This window comes from Callithrix jacchus, chromosome 13 (genome assembly GCF_049354715.1).
Source record: "Callithrix jacchus isolate 240 chromosome 13, calJac240_pri, whole genome shotgun sequence".
Lineage (NCBI taxonomy): Eukaryota > Metazoa > Chordata > Mammalia > Primates > Cebidae > Callithrix > Callithrix jacchus.
The window spans coordinates 64976144-64997226 of NC_133514.1; the positions used below are offsets into that span (position 1 = coordinate 64976144).

Sequence of the window (21083 nt, forward strand, 5' to 3'; positions counted from 1 at the left end):
ATTCTCCCACATCAGTCTCCCAAGTAGCTGGGAGGCAGGCGCAAGCCACCACGCTTAGGCGCAAGCCACCATGCCCAGCTAATTTTTGTGGTTTTTTTTTTTTCGTAGAGACAGGGTTTCACCATATTGCCCGGGCTGGTCTGAAACTCCTGAACTCAAGGGATCCGCTGACTCAGGCTCCCAAAGTGCTGGGATTACAGGTGTAAGCCACTGTGCCTGTTCAAAACTTTCACGCTTAACATGAGCATGTCTGTAACACAAAAATAGCTTTGTAAAGGTGTTGTTTTTTGCTTTTTATTTTTATTTTTTTTTTAAGACAGAGTCATCCTTTGTCACTCAGTCTGGAGTGCAGTGGTGCAATCATAGCTCACTGCAGCCTCAAACTCCTGAGCTTAAGCAATCCTCCTGCCTCAGCCTCCTGAGTAGCTGGGACTACAGGTGCATGCCACCATGCCCAGCTCAATTTTTTTTTTTTTATTCACCTGGGTACAGTTGGGCTAAGGCTGAAATGGGCATTGGCCTTATTTTTTTTTTTAATTTATTTTCAATGTACTTGTTTTCACTGTGTTGCCCTTGCTCGTCTTAGCCTCAGGCGATCCTCCCACTTCAGCCTCCCAAAGGGGGATCATAAGTATGAATCACCATGCCCAGACAACTTTATAAAGTTTGGAAGATTCATAACAGGTCTGGTGCAGTGACTCATGCCTGTAATCCCAGCACTTTGGGAGGCTGAGGTAGGCAGATCACCTGAGGTTGGGAGTTCGAGACCAACCTGACCAACATGGAGAAATCCTGTCTACTAAAAATACAAAATTAGCTGGGTGTGGTGGTGCATGCCTGTAATCCCAGCTGCTTAGGAGGTTGAGGCAGGAGAATTGCTTGAACCTGGGAGAAGGAGGTTGCAGTGAGCCCAGATCATGCCATTGCACTCCACCCTGGGCAACAAGAGCAAAACTCTGTCAAAAACAAACAAACAAACAAACAAAGAAAAAAGGATTAATAACAGTATTTTGACAAATACTTTAGAATACTGTTTTCAGAGAAAAGGGCTTTCTATACTTCCCAAGCAGCTCAGTTTTGCACAAGCTCCAAGTGGTAGCTACTTCAACTGTGATGTAACAGACAGCACAGAACAATCGCTGTTTCCATGCCATTTGGCAACTCCATTCTCCTGGGCTCTGAGGGCTTCTTAAGATAAGAACCAAGGGGCTTTTCAAAATCACACCATGACCACAGTTGTTTTGTGGGAGCTGGTAGCTTCTTCTATCACTCTAGATCTTTGACACCAGAAGGCTGCCTGGCTCCAAATTCTTAAAAATTGAAGATGTCAGGTAAGTAAAGGGAATATTTACAATATGAAGGAAAAGAAGTACAGTGAGGCTGGTGGTGCAGCATTGGATGATCGGAGAGTGTCTTTTAATCCTTTGCAATTTGCAGAGGATGCAGCGGGTGAGTCCTGTGGACATCAGAGGGGCTTCGACGCTGTGGAGCTGCTGTTCAGGTGGACACTGCTGGCCTCGATCCCATCATGGAGACCACATGGATGCTGGGAATGCATCTCCCATTGGCCGAGCTGAGGATATGAGTGGGCCATGGGTGAGCCAAGGTTTCCATTTCTCTTCCCACCATGAGAATTTCATGCCAGTTAATTTTAAAGTAATTATTAATTTTGCATTTTGCTGTTCTCACTGAGGTATGCATGGATCGTTAAAGATTGGAAAGTCTGTTCTTTGATTAGTTGGAGGTTCCTTCCATCTCTTTAAGAATGCCACCTCCTCCTCCAGCCCCAATCCTGGCTTCCCAAATTTCGAACTCCCAACACTTGAAAGGCTTAAAACTTGTTAGGTTTGATGATGGCAATTTAAAATTAACAATTACCTAGGTAATGAGTGTTTTTTTCAGTAGGTTTGTTTAAAAGCGAAAACAATGTGGCTAGTCATAAAAGTTTGCTGGATGGCTCACATTTTCAGAGGAGGGACAGCACTTGTTGCAGAGATTGAGGTTTAGTGTGATGTGTATAAAGGTGTTTCATGGCTAAAGACCAAACAGAGACTAGTGTCTCCCACTTGGGAAGAATAATCACCATGATAATGGATTCACATTGTTACATAGAATAATCACAGGTTTAAATAAGACTTTGCCTGCTTTATAATTATCAGGATGTGAAAATATACTGAATCAAAGCTGGGCGCAGTGGCTCATGCCTATAATCCCAGCACTTTGGGAGGCCGAGGCGGGTGGATTACTTGAGCTCAGGAGTTCAAGACTAGCCTGGCCAACATGGTGAAACCCCATCTCTACTAAAAATATAAAAATTAGCCAGGTGTGGTATCGCACACCTGTAGTCCCAGCTACTCAGGAGGCTGAGGCAGGAGAATTGCTTGAACCCAGGAGGCAGAGGTTGCAGTGAGTGGAGATTAGGCTACTGCACTTCAGCCTAAAAAAAAGGTATAATCATAGGGTTAAATAAGGCCATATATTTATAAACTTATATGCTAAGCACACCGTAGAAGCTCAATAAATGAAGATCATTTGTATTCGTAGTAGTGGTAGAAGCAGTAATATTTCTCCTGGGAATAGCACAGGGGACAGTCTAAAGAGGCCACAGTGGGTACGTCACGATGTGCAAACAGTAGGAAGGAATGCCTGTGTTGGTACCATTTCCCAAACTGGCAACTAGGGCCAGGAAAGCTTTGATTGACAAAACTCCCTGAAGCCCCAAGGCAGGCTCTGGCAGGGAAGAGGTCATTGTGGCATCTTGGATAAAAACAGTGGGCTGGAAAGGAATGAGACCAAGGATTGAATCTTGGAGCTGTGGCTTACCAGCGCTGAAATTTGGATCCAATTTTTTGAGCTTAATGTCTTCGTTTGTAAACTGTAGATTAAAAATACCTAAATGACAGGGCCGTTGTGATGACAGATAGTGTTCTTATGTAAACGTGTCCCACTTGGATGGATATGCAAGAAATGTTTGTTTTCCAAATTGCATCTGACTTCTTACTGAATAATGAATCCTTGAAGGCACACAGTCCTCCGAGCTGGAGGCCAGGAGTAGCCTTTGAAATCGCCCAGGAAGGAGCAGGCCTGAGCAGGAGCAGTCTCCCTCCCAGCCGGACTCAGAACTTTCACCAAGGCGGCCTTTGGGCCTTGTGCTTTGGGAGTAAGGAACCCCAGGCGCACATCTTTTCTGGCCCAGCCCTTTCTTGGGCTCATTGTTCTGGGAGGCCTTGTACTATTTGTTCATCTAATCTGTTAGCAAAAAGGCAAACTGAATATCCTTCATTTGGACCTCTGGCTCATATCCCGCAAAGGTCAGAAGTGTCTTACCCCGGGTGGCTGGTGGCGCCCCTGTCCTTGTTCCTGTTTGGCCTCTCTGAAAGGCCCTGGGCAGAGAGCTGTGACAGGCACCTGGGAAAGGGCCTGGTGTCTCTGCCTCTCCAGGTCTGTTTGGACTTGATTCCTGTTCTCTGATGCCAGGAGGGACCCAGAAAAGCCCTGGGACAATACATAACGGGCCCAAGTTACAGATGGAAGAACCTAAAGTTTAAACAGGGGTGTCCCTGCCTATTTTGTACCTATTACGCAGTGAAGCCAGGATCCAGAGCCACTTTGCCTGACTGTAATGGCCCGTCTACTACTTACTCCCTGGCCTGCTGTCTGCCTCAAGTCACTCCCCAACTGTGTGATGGCCATGCTCCCTGGCCTGGCTTGCAAGAACCCCCCGGTCATCAACTCTCCACTAAGCAGGCTGCCCACCCAGATTTCTTTGCCCTGTCTCATGGGCAGGGATCCCTCCCACCTCTGCTCCATCCTGAGAATACCTGGTTCATTCCCACAGCTCTTGGGGATCTGTCTGGGTGGCCCATGACATCCACCTGGAACGCCATTATCTCCAAATCCCATTCTCCCTTCTAGTCCCAGCTGAAGTCCTGCCTCCTCATGGTACCTTCCTGCCCACCCGGCTCCCGGGAACACCTCCTCAGCCTTCTATGGCATCCACTCTCCCCTCGAAGGAGAGCTGCCCAGCAAGGCTCTTTTGTGTGTTTCCTGCTTTGTCATGTGTGTTTTTTTGTTTGTGTCTTCCTGTCTTCCTTCCCACCCTACACACCTCTTCCAACTGGATTACAGGGCCCTAAAAAGGCAGCCAGGGTTGGACTGGCTCGTGGCTGCCTCAGAGGAGATTTCCCCGCCGTGGAGAGGCAAGGCTGCATCCCCCCTTTGCTGACTTAACAACATCCTGTTTCTACTTCATGAGATACAGTGACTCACCACCAATGGTTGCTGTTATTCACCCCTTGCTTTCATAATTCAGACTAATTAGGAAACCCGCATCTGTCAGGTTCTCTATGGGACTGGATTGCTAGAGGCAAAAAAGTGCTAGAGTCAATAAGTTTAATCAGTAACAGAAGTAAAGTACGGAGTCCCAAGGAAAACCTTTAGGAAAGGGCTTCATGAGGCTGCTCCTAAGGACAGGAAGAGGTCCTAGACATTCTTTCTCCATCTACAGATTGAATGTTTATTAAGTTCTGACGACATGTGGGACTGAAAGTTTCTCTAGGCATTTATGAGGGTCATGCTGTTAAAATGAGATAAAGAATGAAATATGTTTGCTATCATTAAACAGATGTATACATACCCGGGTGTGTGTGTACGTGTGTATTACTCTTTTTTTTCTTTTCTTTTTTGTTGTATGGAGTCAGAAAGATCTAGCTGGGTTCAGATCCCAGCTTTGCTACTCCCTGGCTCTGGGACCTTGGATACATCTCTTAACCTCTCTTGCCCATTGATCATTTATAGAATGTGAGCAATATTCCTTCCTTGAAGGGGTGTTGAGAGCTATAATTGAGATGAGGGTATGGTCTGGGACCAGCAGCATCAAGGGAGCTGTCAAAATGCAGAACCTCAGGCCCCGCCCCAGAGCAACCCAAGCAGAATCTTCATTTAATGAGATCCCTCAGTAATCTGTATGTATGTTAATGTTTAAAATTCCTTTCCTCAAGGAACAAATAATCAGCGTATGGATCTATATGGAGAGGATAATAGCAGCAGCTTACGTTTGTAGAGTTCTTCAGCCTTTCTGAAGTGATAACTTTGGACTCCAAGTGAGGAGTGTTGCTGGTTGGATTTGGGTTTTGATAATGTGGACAGAAATAGCCATGAGGACTTGGTGGCAGATAGAATGTGCCTCGGGTCTGGGTGTAGGCATGGCACGGGGAGGAGGGGAGGCTGCGGATGCTGTTGGTAGAAGGGAGAAATTAGGAAGGCTGGGAGTATGTAGGAAGGAGATGGTGTGCTGGAGATGGAGGAACAGTTCTTTGAAGGCTTTGGGAGCATAGAGACAAGAGACACAGAAAGGTATCATCCTATTTACATAGAATTTGCTAGAGCAAAGTCTTTTTTAAAAGTCACAATAGCTTTCTTTATACATTAGACTCAATCCACATAGAACATATTCACATATATGGTAGATGGTAACAAAGCAAAACTATTATCAATTCAAAATAATAGATGATGATGCTGGGTGGGGATCTTAGAGATCACATTGGTCTAATCCTTTCGGCCCCTGAGGCTCAGCTAGTTTATGGACTTCTCTCATCTGCCATTTCCAGTGTGACCTCCTCTCACTAAACTTTTTTTCTTGGCTGTGAAATGGGACAATAAATAACTGTGTTTACAGGTTGCAAGGTAGATTCAATGAGAGAATTCATGGAAAGCATTTAGCATAATGCCTGACTCTAATTAAGTAATAACACATAATATTATCAAATTGCTAGTTACCCATAGAAGGTAGAGAGAGAAAATTTTTTATCAAGACTGCTACAATTATTAGTAAAGATTATAGCAGTAAATTTGAGATTCGAGGAGCTAAACCAATTTTTTGTTGCTCCCCATCTGAATGATGATACCATAATAGCAAAACCAACAATAACCACAACAATAATTACAGTATGATAAATACTAACCGTAGCTAACATTACTTGGATGCTTATTATTAAGTTGGTGCAAAAGCCATTGTGGTTTTTGCCATTAAAAGTAATTGCAAAAACAGCAATGACTTTTGCACCAACCTAATGTATTATGCCAAGCACTAAATAAAGCACTTCACTTGGACTATCTCATTTGATTCTTCAAACGTATATGATATGTATAATACTGCTGGTTTACAGATGAAGCAACTGAGGCCTGGTGAGATTAGGTATTGGGCCCAAGGCCTAGAGCTTGTACATGGAACTTAAATTGGAATCCAGACTCCCTGGCCCTTATAAATTGCTCTCTCTCCTTTTTTTTTTTTTTTTTGAGACTGCTCTGTCGCCAGGCTGGCATGCAGTGGCATGGCCTTGGCTCACTGCAACCTCCGCCTCCCGGGTTTAAGCTATTCCCTGCCTCAGCCTCCCCAGTAGCTGAGATTACAGGTGCAATCACCACACCTGGCTAATTTTTGTATTTTTAGTGGAGACGGGGGTTTCACCATGTTGGCCAAGATGGTCTCGATCTCCTGACCTGGTGATCTGCCTGCCTTGGCCTCCCAAAGTGCTGGGATTACAGGCATGTGCCACTGGGCCTGGCCTAAATTGCTATCTTAACCACTACACTAGCTCCCACACTAATACACCAGTGAACAAAATGCTCTTTCCTTTGGAGGTAACATAGGTGCTATTTGTTTTCTGGCCTGATGCTGTGATTATATATATATATAATCAATACACACAGACACACACACACAGACACACAATACATATATGCATAAAATACAGGTACCTGGGTTAAAAAAATTTTTTTTATTTGCTTTTTGAGAATGAGGTCTCCCTATATTGCCCCGGCAGGTCTTGAACTCCTGGATTCAAGCTATCCTCCTGCCTCTGCTTCCTTAAGAGCCGGGATTACAGGCATGAGCCACAGATCCCAGCACTGCTGTGATATATTTTAAAGAAAATATGTCCTATATATAGGTGAAGGGGAGGAAGGCAGCAAATCACACTGCCACGTGTGTACCTATGCAACAATCTTGCATGTTCTTCACATGTACCCCAAAACCTAAAATGCAATAAAAAAATAAATAAATTGATTAAAAAAAAAAAAAGAAAATATGTCATGGTTGCAGGATGAAAAGAGAGTAGCTTGGAAACAGAAGAAAGGAGGACTGGAAAATCCGTGAGCCCCCTGTGTGCTGTGCCAGGGACAGTCACATACAAGAACTCAATAACCCTTGACAGATACAACCTACACAGTCATGGAGAGCAAACCTTAGCCTCAGAGAGGTTAAGTCATGTGCCCAGGCTACAGGCTAGTAAGTGAAGGGGCTGGGATTTCAGCCTGAGCCCAAAGCCCAAACTAGCTCAAAAAAGCCCAAGTCATTACTTGTATTTTAACCCAAAGGAAAATTAGGTCTCTCCCAATTTCCCAAAGTCCCTAAACCTGATTTCACTGCCAAATTCCTCAATCAAATTCATCATAGTTTTAACACAGCTTGAAGGAATTCCCATAGAACTGTTTGAAATCCTGTCTTGAAAGGGCAGGTAAAGCTTCTTTCTACAAGTATTTTACTTTGGACTTCCAGCTCACCCCTTTCCAGTTGGAATCATAAGCAGCTTACAACTACACAACTGTACCTCAAGAAAACAGAAAATTGAGGTAGGAAGGAGACATTTAGGCTAGGAATAAGGTTAATTTCCAAAATATATGCCAATGGCCCTGAATCAGGTCAGGTAGGCCGTGTGGCATTTTTAATTGAAGTAAATACTATATTTACTCCCAAAGGGACTACAGGCAGCAAAATCCAAGTAACTTCCATGCTCTCCCTCGTGATTCCGTGGGTCAGGTGAATTACTATAGAAAATGGGACATACTTCAAGGCATGGTCTGGCCTTAGAGCTAAGGTTCTGCTTGGGGAACAGGCCTTTCCTTAGTCTGTCTTGTGGGCTCCAGGGTGAGACAAATGTTTGACGGAAGAACTATAGGTCCCCTCTCCGCAGCAGTTCTCAAGTTCTGAATGCCTTTTCCTCCACGGTACTGTTGCATGTGACATTTCACTAAAATCCCCGTCTCTTTTCCTCTTTTTTTTTTTTTTTTTTTTTTTTTGTGTGTGAGAGTTTTTGCTCTTGTTGCCCAGGCTGAAGTGCAGTGGCATGATCTTGGCTCGCTGCAACCCCCACCTCCTGGGTTCAAGCCATTCTCCTGCCTCAGCCTCCTGAGTAGCTGGGATTACAGGCATGCACCACCACACCCAGCTAATTTTTGTATTTTTAGTAGAGTCGGGGTTTCACCATGTTGGTCAGACTGGTCTCAAACTCATGACCTTGTGATCCTTCTGCCTTGGCCTCCCAAAGTGCTGGGATTACAGGCGTAAGCTGCCACTTTTTATGTTCTTTATCTTCTCCTCTTCTTTCTTGTTCTTGTTCTTGTTCTTCTTCCTCCTCCTCCTCCTCCTCCTTTTCCTCTTCTTCCTCCTCTTCCACTTCTTCTCAGAGTCTCACTCTGTTGCACTGCAACCTCTGCCTCCCAGGTTCAAGTGATTCTCCTGCCTCAGCCTTCTGAGTAGCTGGGACTACAGGCATGCACCGCTACACCTGTCTATTTTTTGTATTTTTAGTAGAGAAGGCGTTCCATCATGTTGGCAAGGCTATTATCAAACTCCTGGCCTCGAGGGATCCTCCTGCCTATGCCTCCCAAAGTGCTGGGATTACAGGTGTGAGCCACTCACCGCTCCTGGCCAAAACTGCTTTTCTTTGACGTGCTCTCTCTTGCGCATGGTTTCCACTGAAGGGGAAAGCTCAGCTCTTCCCAGGAGGCAAAAGTCCTCCTTCCCTAGCAAGATGGAACTCCTAAGATCTGGGCAAAGGGGCCTGTAGGATTTTTCTCATGTATGGCTATCAGAAAAATAGGGCGGGAATCAGCCTCCATCACCCGGACCCCACCTTGTGTCAACAGCCCTCACAAACAGAGGGGCCCAGCAACCACCTTTTACACCGCCTGGTACTGTACACGGGCACCAGCTCACACGCTCAGCGAAAGGAAAACAAGGCATGGCCCCGTCCCACCGATAACGCCCGACCCTGCGACAGGGGCCCTTGTTCTCCGGCTGCACCTTCCCGCGCCCGCCGGCAGCCCTGATAAGTCTGCGTGGTGGGCAGGCTTGTGTTTGAGTTGGGGTTGTCAGACCCATTACTCAAAGGGAGGACGTGGACCTGCTTTGGAAAGGGCGAACTCTGGTCTTAAGGACTAGGCGAGGACAACAATGATTTATGATTAACCCAGTGACTCCACGGTTGAGTGTGGTCTCAATGACTGCCGTTTGAGTCACGACTTTCTTGTGCAGTTGCTGTGCCTTCATCCAGCTGTGAGTTGAGGGTGACCACAGGGCAAGAAATTTACACGTTGGCCAGGCGCAGTGGCTCACACCTGTAATCCCAGGACTTGGGAGGCTGAGGAAGGTGGATCAACTGAGGTCGGGAGTTCCAGACCAGCTTGAACTCGCTGAATATGGAGAAATCCGTCTCTACTAAAAATGCAAAAAATTAGCCGGGCATGGTGGCGCATGCCTGTAATGCCAGCTACTAGGAGGCTGAGGCAGGAGAATCGTTTGAACCCGGGAGGTGAGGTTGCGGTGAGCCGACATTGCGACACTGCACTCCAGCCTGGGCAACAAGAAAAGAAATTAGCACGTTGTGGACAGTAGGTGGCCCTGCATGTTGCTATCTGATGAAGGAAGAGAGACTCTGGTTTTCCATGAACCCGCTAAGCACATGCAATACCTGGATGGGTACACCTGGATGGAATAGATCCTGTGCCTGTCACTGGCGATGTAGGGAAATTATTTATTTTTATTTAACAAAAAAGTAGAGATGGGGTGTCACGATGTGGCACAGGCTGCTCTTGAGCTCCTGGCCACAAGTGATTCTCTTGCCTTGGCATCCCAAAGTGCTGGGATAACACACATGAGCCACCACGCCTGGCCAAGGGAAACTTATTTGTGAAAGTGTTTGAGTGAGAATAACATTCTTCTTAACTCTCTCCACAATCAAAACTTGGGGCTTCTTTATGCACTTGAGCGAGTTATTGAAGAAGAAACACAAAATACAGTATTTTTCCCAGTCATTTCTCCAGCTGGAGTTAGAACATAGGAGGTGGGCAGGCAGCCTGGTGTCGGGTGCATACAGGAGCTGCCAAGTGCCCTTGTTACCTGTTTCCTTCAGCTTTGGCCACTTGGAGGGTGTTAAAGTCTAAATAGTTAGATTTTTCCCCCCTAAATTGGCAGAAGAATAAAATGTGTGAATGTATTTAAAAAACTAAAGTATTGGCCAGGCGTGGTGGTGCACGCCTGTAATCCCAGCACTTTGGGAGGCTGAGGCTGCAGATCACAAGGTCAGGAGACAGAGACCATCCTGGCTAACATTGTGAAACCCCATCTCTACTTAAAAAAAAAAAAAAAAAAGCCAGGCGTAGTGGCACATGCCTATAATCCCAGCTGCTTAGGAGGCTGAGGCAGGAGAATCGCTTGAACCTGGGAGGCAGAGGTTGCAGTGAGCCAAGATCGCACCACTGCACTCCAGCCTGGTCAACAGAGTGAGATTCCGTCTCGAAAAGCAAACAAACAAACAAACAAACAAACAAACAAACAAAACTAAAGTATTACAGAAAAGGAAGGCAGTATTATTAGTGCATTTAGAGCTTACCATGACCCTGTGAAGTTGACCTAGGTTACTATCCTCATTTTTAATTTGATTGGATTGAGGAGCATGTAAATGAGGTTGCTGGGTCCAAAGTCATCCAGTTGGTAAGGACGATCCAGGAGCAGGACCAGGGTGCTCTGCTGCCTCTCGGAAGGAAGAGCCAGCCCAGCAGCTGGTGTGGTAACCAGAGAAGATTAAAGCCTTAGGAGGAAACGTATTAGGAAAGATATAAATTTAGCTTAAAACTTTCTTTACCATTTGAGAATTTACATAGGCTTTTAAATCCAAATTAAAAATCTCTGATAAAGAAACATACTAGAAATATGTTATATATGAGAACCACCAGCCTTGTTCTCCCACTAGGGCCCCCCGCAGAAAAAAATATTCCCTGAATAAACATGTTCCGCTGCAGCACTCAGGGTGTGTGGATGTATGTTTTATGTGTGACTTTCTCCCAAGTTCCAAGTTCCACCTCCAAGTGAGATGGAATTCAGACTCCCTTTTGCCTTGAAGACACTATCATAAATTGATTTCCCATGATAGCCTCTGTAATTTTACTTCAAGTGTAATCCACAATTAAAACCTAATTTGACAACAAGTTATTTCCAATATTACATATTTTTCATTGCAATGCACACATGACATTTAAGAACTTTATTCAATAGACTTTGGGGGCCGGGCGCGGTGGCTCACGCCTGTAATCCCAGCACTTTGGGAGGCTGAGGTGGGTGGATCACGAGGTCAAGAGATCGAGACCATCCTGGTCAACATGGTGAAACTCCGTCTCTACTAAAAATACAAGAAATTAGCTGGGCATGGTGGCGCGTGCCTGTAATCCCAGCTACTCAGGAGGCTGAGGCAGGAGAATTGCCTGAACCCAGGAGGCGGAGGTTGCGGTGAGCCGAGATGGTGCCATTGCACTCCAGCCTGGGTAACAAGAGCGAAACTCCGAAACTCCGTCTCAAAACAAAAACAATAGACTTTGGGAACTAGCACAGGGACTTAATCTCCTCTTGTAACACTGTTTCTTTTCTTTCTTTTTCTTTTTTGTTGAGATGGAATCTTGCTCTATCACCCAGGCTGGAGTACAATGGTGCAAACTCAGCTCACTGCAACCTCTGCCTCCCAGGTTCTGCCTCAGCCTCCTGAGTAGCTGGGATTACAGGTATGCACTACCACGCCCAGCTAATTTTTGTATTTCTAGTACAGATGGGGTTTTACTATGTTGGCCAGGCTGGTCTTAAACTCCTGACTTCAGACAATTCTCTAGCCTCAGCCTCCCAGAGTGCTGGGATGACAGGCTTGAGCCACCATGCCTGTCCAGCCAACACTGTTTCTATCACAAAAGGTGTTATTAGCAAGGTGTGGTGGCTCACTCCTGTAATCCCAGCACTTTGGGAGAACGAGGTGGGTGGATTACTTGAGGTCAGGAGTTTGAGACCAGTCTGGCCAACATGGTGAAACCCTATCTGTACTAAAAATACAAAAATTAGCTGGGCATGGTGGTGCATACCTATAATCCCAGCTACTTGGGAGGCTGAGGAAAATCGCTTGAACCTGGGAAGTAGAGGTTGCAGTGAGCCAAGATTGTGCCACTGCACTCCAGCCTGGGTGGCAGAGAGAGCCTCTGTCTCAAAAGAAAAGAAAAAAGGGCATTATTGGTTCCAAAACTCCAACTCACACATTTTAAGAACGCTGACCAATTGTTGATGGAAGTCCGTCATTGACTGTCCTGATAACTGGTCTCTGAAGACTAATGTTCCTTATTATAAATTTCTCTAGTATGTGAAGACATAATCAGGCCAGAAAATTTATGCCAAAAGACGGGCAACAGGAAGGCACATCAAATGTAAAAACAAATGGAAGATTCTAAACATTCTGAAGTCATGTTCCTGATTATTCTGAAATAGTCTCTCATTTTCTGTGCCCTTGGCTCCCTCTTCTAACCTGCCAGCACGTTCGACAGCAGCCCAACCTCTCTCTGGTCTGTGGCCCTGAATCCTCCGAAAGTGAGAAGAAAGAGTTCCCAGAGGGCATGCCCATTTAGGAATCTCAGAGTGACTCTCAGAAGCCAGATCGTCAGGGCAGTCTCCTCACTTCTCCACGGTCTGGCTCCCTTGCTACTCCCTGCCTCTGGGTGAACTCTCCCAGACCTTAGCACTAGCTATGCCTCAAGCTGGCATGAGCAAAATATTAACGGTTGGAGATTAGTCTGCCTTTTTGAAACTTATCAACACAGTTGCTTTCTCAGATTTTGCTGTGTAGGCTGAATTAAAAAATCAGGAATCAAATTTATGTAGTTGTTCACATCTGACTTGAACAAATAAATACAGGTTTGAGTTATGGCTCTGCTAGCTAACTTGAGACCTGGATCCATCTTCCCATCATAATTTTCCCTTCTGCTTTCTTTGTGAGCCCCCTCCCCCTTTGTCTTCTTTTCATTGTTGTAAAAAATTTTTTTTACTCTTACTTGTGGGCCAAGAGCCTATTAATTAGGAGCTGGTCTATAGGCCCCGGTGGGAGCTTGTTTGGACTCAGCTCATGAAGCATTCTTACTGTACTTGATTCATGATGGGGCTGGAGGCCAATGGCTCAGTTTTGCTGTAGCCTTTCTGTGAAGGAGACCAGGCCTGGGAAAGGGGAGCACGCCTGGCTTTTGGCTCTGCTGAGCCTTCCTAATGTGTTTGTAAATCTTTTGAGCCCTGTAAGTAGCCATGCTCGCTAGATAGCTGAAGCACAGACCTGGAAATCAGCCATTCTTCAGTCCTAATTCTAATATTTCTCATCCAGGCTTGCGTGGACCCATTTATAAAATGGCTATTAATATTTCTTCCTCCCCAAGGTCCCAGATTAGGTATTTTCATATGGAATCACTCTTTGGGACCAATCCTCGTGTGGAATAACTTTACTTGATTCTCACTAATCTGGCATTTCAGGGTCTCCCCAATCTGAGTCTAACTCATTTCCCCTATTTTCATGCTTTTATATTTTGTGCTGGCCAAAAGAGACTTTACATGATTTCTTGAGACTGCTCTTTCCTGGCTCAAAATCTTGACTCTCTGGGTTCTGGACCTTTTGACATACTATGTAATAAGTGACTTTTAGAGCCACAGGCTGTTAGAGACAGCAGGGATCTGGAGGGCCAAGAAAGGCTCCGGGAGGCTGGGTGGAAGGCTCAGAGGTCACGATTTTCAGATCTCTTTCTGCAATTTGAAGGCTTTTCTTAGGCCAGTAGCATAAAGTGCTTTGGGGTGTACTATTACGAATGGCTTTGTTTTTATCTTTCAGGAACATGTCTTGCCTTTATTTTAAAGCCATGACTTCTAAAAGAAAAATGTTTTATCTCCAGAGAGGTCTAAACCTTTAAAAGTGTGAATGAAGTAAATGTGATATTTATAAAACTCTTTGGGATGAAGGGCCTTTAAGCAAACACTTAATAATGGAAAAATCAATGAAAAGAAACTGGCCAATCTGTCTCTGTAAGTGTCACATTTCTTTGCTCAAACAGCTTGTCTTCCATCTGATAGTTGCAAGGTCCACTGTTGGCAAAGGTAACATTAAGATGGCAGAACTGGGTTGGGTGCAGTGGCTCACACCAGTAATCCCAGCACTTTCGGAGGCCAAGGTGGGTAGATCACCTGAGGTCAGGAGTTCAAGACAGGTTGGTCAACATGGTGAAACCCTGTCTCTACTAAATATACAAAAATTAGCAGGGTGTGGTGGTGGGCGCCTGTAACCTCAACTACGCGGGAAGCTGAGGCAGGAAAATTGCTTGAACCCAGGATGGGAAGGTTGCAGTGAGCCGAGATCGTGCCATTGCCCCCCAGCCTGGGTGACAGCAAAACTCCATCTCAAAAAAAAAAAGAAAAAAAGAAAGAAAGAAAGAGAAAAGATGGCAGAACCATTAAGGATTTTTCAGCTTTGTCAATTACTTGTTTTATTGTCAGTCGATTTCCATGTTACTGTGTTTTTGATGATTACATTTATATCATTAAGTAAATTTTTGCTGATGAGGAATTTTAGAGAGTGATCCCATAAATACGAAATTGCTTGTTGTTACTATTCATTGGGAACATTATCAGGACGCTGTAAAACAATCTCAGTTGCAGTCCATGATCAAGGCATGGACAGAAAAGGTACAGGTCCACAGAAGGTGTAAAATGGATTTATAAATGGTGTGTGTTAAAGTGAATCGAGTGTCTCAGAGAAAAGTTATTGCAACTGCAGCCCATGTGCATTGATTGGCACCATCAGCCTCCATTCCAGCCTCAATTTTGGTTGATATCATACTAAATTGACAATAAGTATCAATTATGAAGACATTTACTCTTGTGCAAGTCCATTCTTAGTAGGATGGTATAACAGAGCAAACTTTCAAAATAATATAAATGTTCATCAATAAGGGTCTAATTAAACAGGTCATAATATAGCCATGCAGTGGGATACTATGCAACTGTTAAAGAAAAAAGGCACACTTTGGGAAGTCAAAGCAAGAGGATTACTTGAAGCTAGGAGTTCAAGACCACTCTGGGTAACATAGCAAGACTCTGTCTCTATTTTATCAAAATTGATAAAATATAACAACCAAAAAATGCAAATCTTTTTCCATGCAAAGGGAAACCTTTCCAGGATATATTGTTTAGTTAAAAAAAAAAAAAAAAAAAGCAAGATGTTGTTCCGTGGGTATGGTGTGTGATCTGGTTTTGTTTTGTTTTGTTTTGTTTTTTTTTTAGAGACAAGGTCTGGCTCTGTAACCCAGGCTGGAGTGCAGTGGTACAGTCATAACTCACTGAAGCCTAGATGTCCTGGGCTCAAGCCATCTTTGTGCTTCAGCCTCCTGAGTAATTGGGACTAAAGACATGTGTCACCATGTGCTGCTAAAATTTTTTTGAAATTAATTTATTTATTTTTGAGACAGAGTCTCACTCTGTCGCCCAGGCTGGAGTGCAGTGGTGCAATCTTGACTCACTGCGCCTCTGCCTCCTGGGTTCAAGCAATTCTCCTGCCTCAGCCTTCAGAGTAACTGGGATTACAGGCGCCTGCCAGCACACCTGGCTAATTTTTGTATTTTTAGTACAGACAAAGTTTCACCATGTTGGCCAGGCTGGTCTTGAACTCCTGACTTCAGGTGATCCTCCTGCCTCGGCCTCTCAAAGTGCTAGGACTACAGGCATGAACCACTACACCTGGCCTAAAATTTATTTTTTCTCACTATGTTGTCCAGGCTGGTCTGGAACTTCGGGGCTCAAGCTATCCTTCACTTCAGCCTTCCAAATGTTGGGATTACACAGGTGTGAGCCACTATTCCCAGCATATGTGATCTTTAGTGTAAAATAAAACAAGTGCTGGATATTTGTGTGTGCATAGAATGTTTCAGGATGAAAACACAAGAAACTGGCACTGATAAAAGGTTGTTGGAAGGCAGGGAAATGGAGAAACGAAGGTGGGAGAGAGGCATTTTTCAGTGTGAACCTTTCTGAACGGATGGCAGCTTTGTAGTATGTCAACTTGGCTAGGCTGAACTTCCCAGAATTCCCTCTTGTGTGCTTCTCCAGTTAATGTAAGCCCCTACGGAGATGGCTGTGTGAACTTGGAGGGTGGAAGTGAAGCAAAGGTGTTTTGTAGCTCACACAGATTGTTACTTAGCTGCCTGCTTCTCTTGTTGGCATGAGCAGCAGCCAGGCTTGAAATTACTCCATCTTCCCTTGGATCCTTTTTCAGCTTTTCTGAGTTCTGGGCCAACTCTGACTCCTGTGTTCAGCTGCATGGTGAGGGCACCACCTTCTCCTGCAGGACACTAATGTCAGAGGTGGCAAAAATCAACACATTTCAGTCCATGCTCCTGGATCCTAATGGACACTTGTGGGTCCTGTCTTGTCCTACTTTACATCCATCTTCCTGTGGACTGATGAATGGTGAAATTCTAGAATTTGAAATTCTAGAATGCTGAAATTTTAGCATTAGATGATAAAACAATAGCCTTATGGAGACTGATTAGCTCCTACAATTGCATAATTGCATTTAACAAATCCCTTATTTTGTGTGTGTGTGTGTGTGGTATGTGTGTAATAGCCTACTAATGGTTCGTCTTCTCTGAGTAAACTCTAATAAAAAATTGTTAGATTTTTACAAACCACAGTGCTTAAAAAAAACCCAAAAAACCAAAATTGTTAGATTTTAAAAACATATTCAAGTCATGCTGTTATGCCCTTGGACAGCCAGATCATCCCATGTGTATCAGTTAACCACTGTGGTAGAAACAACCAGAAACATTTATTGGCCTAAAACAATAACCATTGTATTTGCTGATAATTCTGTGCATCAGCAATTTTGGCTGGCCTCAACAGGATGGTTCTTCTGCTGGTCTCACCTAGACTCACCGACAGTGTAGCTAGAGCTACATGGTCTAAGATAGCCTTGCTCACATATCCGCTAATTAGTGTTGGTTGTTGTTTGGGTCATATATCTCCAGAAGTTTAACCTGGACTTCTTAAGATACTGTGTTCCAAAGGCAGTGAAAGAGAGAGACCAACCTCAATGCACAAGCAAGCACTTTTCAAGCCTCTGCTTGTATTATGTTTACCACTGTCCCATTGGCCAAAGCGAGGCACATATTCAAGCATATAGACTCAATGTAGGAGGTGGTTACCCAAGTTATGGATAAGGGAGGCGTAATTCTTTAGAGTCTATTCTAGAACAATTCACTGCATCATCCAATGGCTGGTAAAAGAGTTTATTGTACTCTGTGTCACTGAAGGAAAAGGTAAATGAGTGAGATTGATAGCAAGCTTCTCTAACTTGTTTTACACTTTGTGTCCCCCATGTAATGTTTAGCCCAGGTCCTTGCATATAAGGGGTATTCAAAAAACAATCTGTTACTTTAATGTCCGTAAATCTCAACCACCAATAGAGTAACAGAAGGCTAAAGTGAGACCACCTGTGATTACAGTCTGAAACCCACTGATTTCCAGATGGCATAAAAAACTGGAGAAGAAACACTCCTGGTTTGGTTTTCAGGTTTATGTGCTTTTGTTGAGGTCATTATGTTAGCCTGTACCTTGACCTGTCTTCCTAGAAATTGTGAGCAAATAATATCACATTCACAATTCATTTGCCTTTCTAGGTAGAATGGCTTTTTCCCCTTGTTTGTGTACCTCATAGATTTTTTTTTTTTTTTTTTAAAGACAGTGTCTCACCTGGTTACCCAGGCTAGAGTGCAGTGGTGTGATCATATCTCACTGTACATCTCCAACTCCTGGGCTCAAGAAATCATCCTGCCTTAGCCTCTTGAGTAGGTAGGGCTACAGGCATATGCCACCATACCCAGGTTTTCTTCTTTTTCTTTTTTTTTTTTTGAGACAGGGTCTTGCTTTGTCACCAGGCTGAAGTGCAGTGGCATGACCTTGGCTCACTGCAGCCTTGACTTGCCAGGCTTAAGCAATCCTCCCACCTCAGCCTCCTGAGTAGCTAAAACCACAGTCAAGCCTCACTATGCCGTTAATTTTATTTCTTGTAGAGATGAGATCTCAGTTTGTTGCCAAGGCTGGTCTTGAACTCATAGACTCAAGCAATCCTGCTACCTTGGCCTCCCAAAGTGCTGGAATTACAAGCATGAGCCACTGCACCTGGCTTTATCCAGCTTAAAAAAAAAAAAAACAAAAAACTGTAGACTGAGCAAGGTGGCTAATACTTGTAATCCCAGCACTTTGGGAGGCGAAAATGGGAGGATCACTTGAGGTCAGGAGTTCAAGACCAGCCTGGCTAACAGGGTGAAACCTTGTCTTTACTAAAAATATAAAAATTACCCTGGCCTGGTGGTGGGCACCTATAATTCCAGCTACTTGGGAGGCAGGAGAATTGCTTGAACCCAGGAGGCAGAGGCTGCAGTAAGCTGAGATCACACCACTGCAATCCAGCCGGGAGAAAGAGCAAGACACCATTTCAAAACAAACAAACAGGCCAGGCGCGGTGGCTGGTGCCTGTAATTCCAGCACTTTAGGAGGCCGAGGCGGGCGGATCACCTGAGGTCGGAGTTCAAGACCAGCCTGACCAACATGGAGAAATCCCGTCTCTCAAAAACAAACAAACAAACAAACAAACAAACAAACAAACAAACAAACAAACAAACAAACTTATAGAGACAGGATCTTGCTCTGTTGACCAGGCTGTTCTTGAACTTCTGGCTTCAAGCAATCTTCCTGCCTTGGCCTCCCAAAGTAGTAGGTTTACAGGCATAAGCCATCCCACCCAGCCTCCTCGCATTTTTTTAAATGCCTCAAAAAATGATAAAGGATAAGTGCCAACTTATAAAGCACTCCCAGAAGAATTCATTCAGTTTCTAAAAGTGTATATTTTTAGCATATTGTAAGCAAAGGTTTAAGATTACAAATAGTGCTGAAAAGGTTTATATGAAGAACCAACACTTTCTCTTCTCTTCTGTCTTTTCTCAGAGGCAACCACTTTCTACTCTATGCTCTATCTTCTAGTAATTACATCATATTTCCATATTTTGTATTTATCTTATAAGCACTATACAACTGCTCTTTTTTTAAATCCAGTTTGTTAATCCCTGCCTTTTAATCTATTTACATTTAATATAATTATTGATTTGGTTGGCCTTAAGGCTAACATCTTGCCATTTGTTTTCGATTTTTCCATTTAAAAACATTGTTTTTCGGCAGGGCACAGTGGCTCTTGCCTGTAATCCCAGCACTTTGGGAGGCTGAGGCTGGCAGAGCACGAGGTGAAGAGTTTAAGGCCAGCCTGACCAACACGATGAAACACTGTCTCTACTAAAAATACAAAATTAGCTGGGTGTGGTGGTGGGTGCCTGTAATCCCAGATACTCAGGAGGCTGAGACAGGAGAATCTCTTGAACCTGGGAGGCAGAGGTTGCAGTGAGCTGAGATCGTGCCACTGCACTCCAGCCTGGTTGACAGAGTGAGACTCTGTCTCAAAAAAAAAAATTTTTTTTCCTCCTCTCTTGATTTCAGATATTGTTTGTAAATATTTTACCTATATTTTTAAAGGATATTTTCACTGGATATAAAATTCTTGGTTGTTGGGTTTTGTCTTTCATTGATTTATGCCATTTCATTGTCTTCTGACTTATCTTACTGGTTATGAGAAATTATTCACCATTTGTTATCATGTATCATCTTCCCCTCCCACCCCAGTTGCTTTTAAGATTTTTTTCTAGCTGGGCACGGTGGCTCACGCCTATAATCCTAGCACTTGGGAGGCTGAGGTGGGTGGATCACTTGAGGTCAGGAGTTCAAGACCAGCCTGGCCATCATGGTGAAACCCCATCTTTTAAAAAAATTAAAGATTTTTTCTGTATCTGGAGTTCTTAGCAAATTGATCATGATGGACCTAGGTGTAATAGTCTTTGTTTTTATTCTGATTGGAGTTTAAAGAGATTTTTAGATATCTAGGCTGATATTTTTCGTTTTTTTTTTTTTTTTCGAGATAGGGTTTCATCAATTTGGCCAGGCTGGTCTTGAACTCCTGCCCTCATGATCCACCTGCCTCGGCCTCCCAAAACGCTGGGATTATGGGCATGAGCCACCTAGCCCAGCCTAAGGCTGATATTTTTCATTAAATTTAGAAAATTTTGGCCATTCTATATTCAAAATTTTTTTCAGGGCTAGGTATTGTGGTTCATGCCTATAATCCCAGCCTTTTGTGGGGGTGAGGTGAAAAGATTTCTTGAAGCCAGGAGTTCAAGACCAGCCTAGGCAACATGGCAAGAACCTGTCTCTAAAAAAAAATTTGAAAATTATCTGGGCATGTTTGACCATACCTATAGTCCTAGGTCCTTGGGAGGCTGAGGCAAAAGGATTGGTTGAACACCTGAGTTCGAGGCTTCAGTAGTCTCTGATTGCACCACTGTATTCCAGCCTGGGTAATAGAGTGAGACACCATTTCTTTAAAAAAAATTATTTCTTGATCTGTCTTCTATAGCCAAGGCTCCAATTAGCTGTATGTTGGATCACTTGGTATTGCCCACAGGTCATTAAAGCTGTGTTCATGTTTTTCAGTCTTTTTTCCCCTCTGTTTTGTATTGAGAGTTTCTATTTACCTATTATTCTGTCAATAATACCTTACTTTGTAGTTTCCAATATGCTGTTAAGCCCATCCAGTGGAGTTTTCACTTCAGAATTGATATTAATTTCTTTTCAGTTCTAGAATTTCCAGTTGGTTTATATTTTATAGTTTTCCTTTTTTTATACTGTGATTTCACCCATCTGTTCACTCATTGTGTCAATAATCTTTTTGTTTATACTCTTTAAACGTATTTATAATAGCTATTTTAAAAAGATTTGCCTGCCAGTTCCAACAGCTGTGTCATCTTTGCATTTGTTTCTGCAGACTTTCTCCCAGGTTATGTGTCACACTCTCCTGTCTTTTAAC

At 43.8% G+C, this 21083-nt stretch overlaps 1 long non-coding RNA gene across 1 annotated transcript in view; it reads left to right on the forward strand.

The window, feature by feature from the left end:
- Positions 1-1180: 1180 nt before the first annotated feature.
- The window catches only part of LOC118146849 (uncharacterized), a 49619-nt gene continuing 29716 nt past the window's right edge, over positions 1181-21083 (forward strand). The window contains exons 1-2 of the long non-coding RNA XR_008476021.2: positions 1181-1331; positions 1438-1596. This is a non-coding gene — a long non-coding RNA (uncharacterized LOC118146849). The remainder of the gene's footprint in view (positions 1332-1437; positions 1597-21083) is intronic.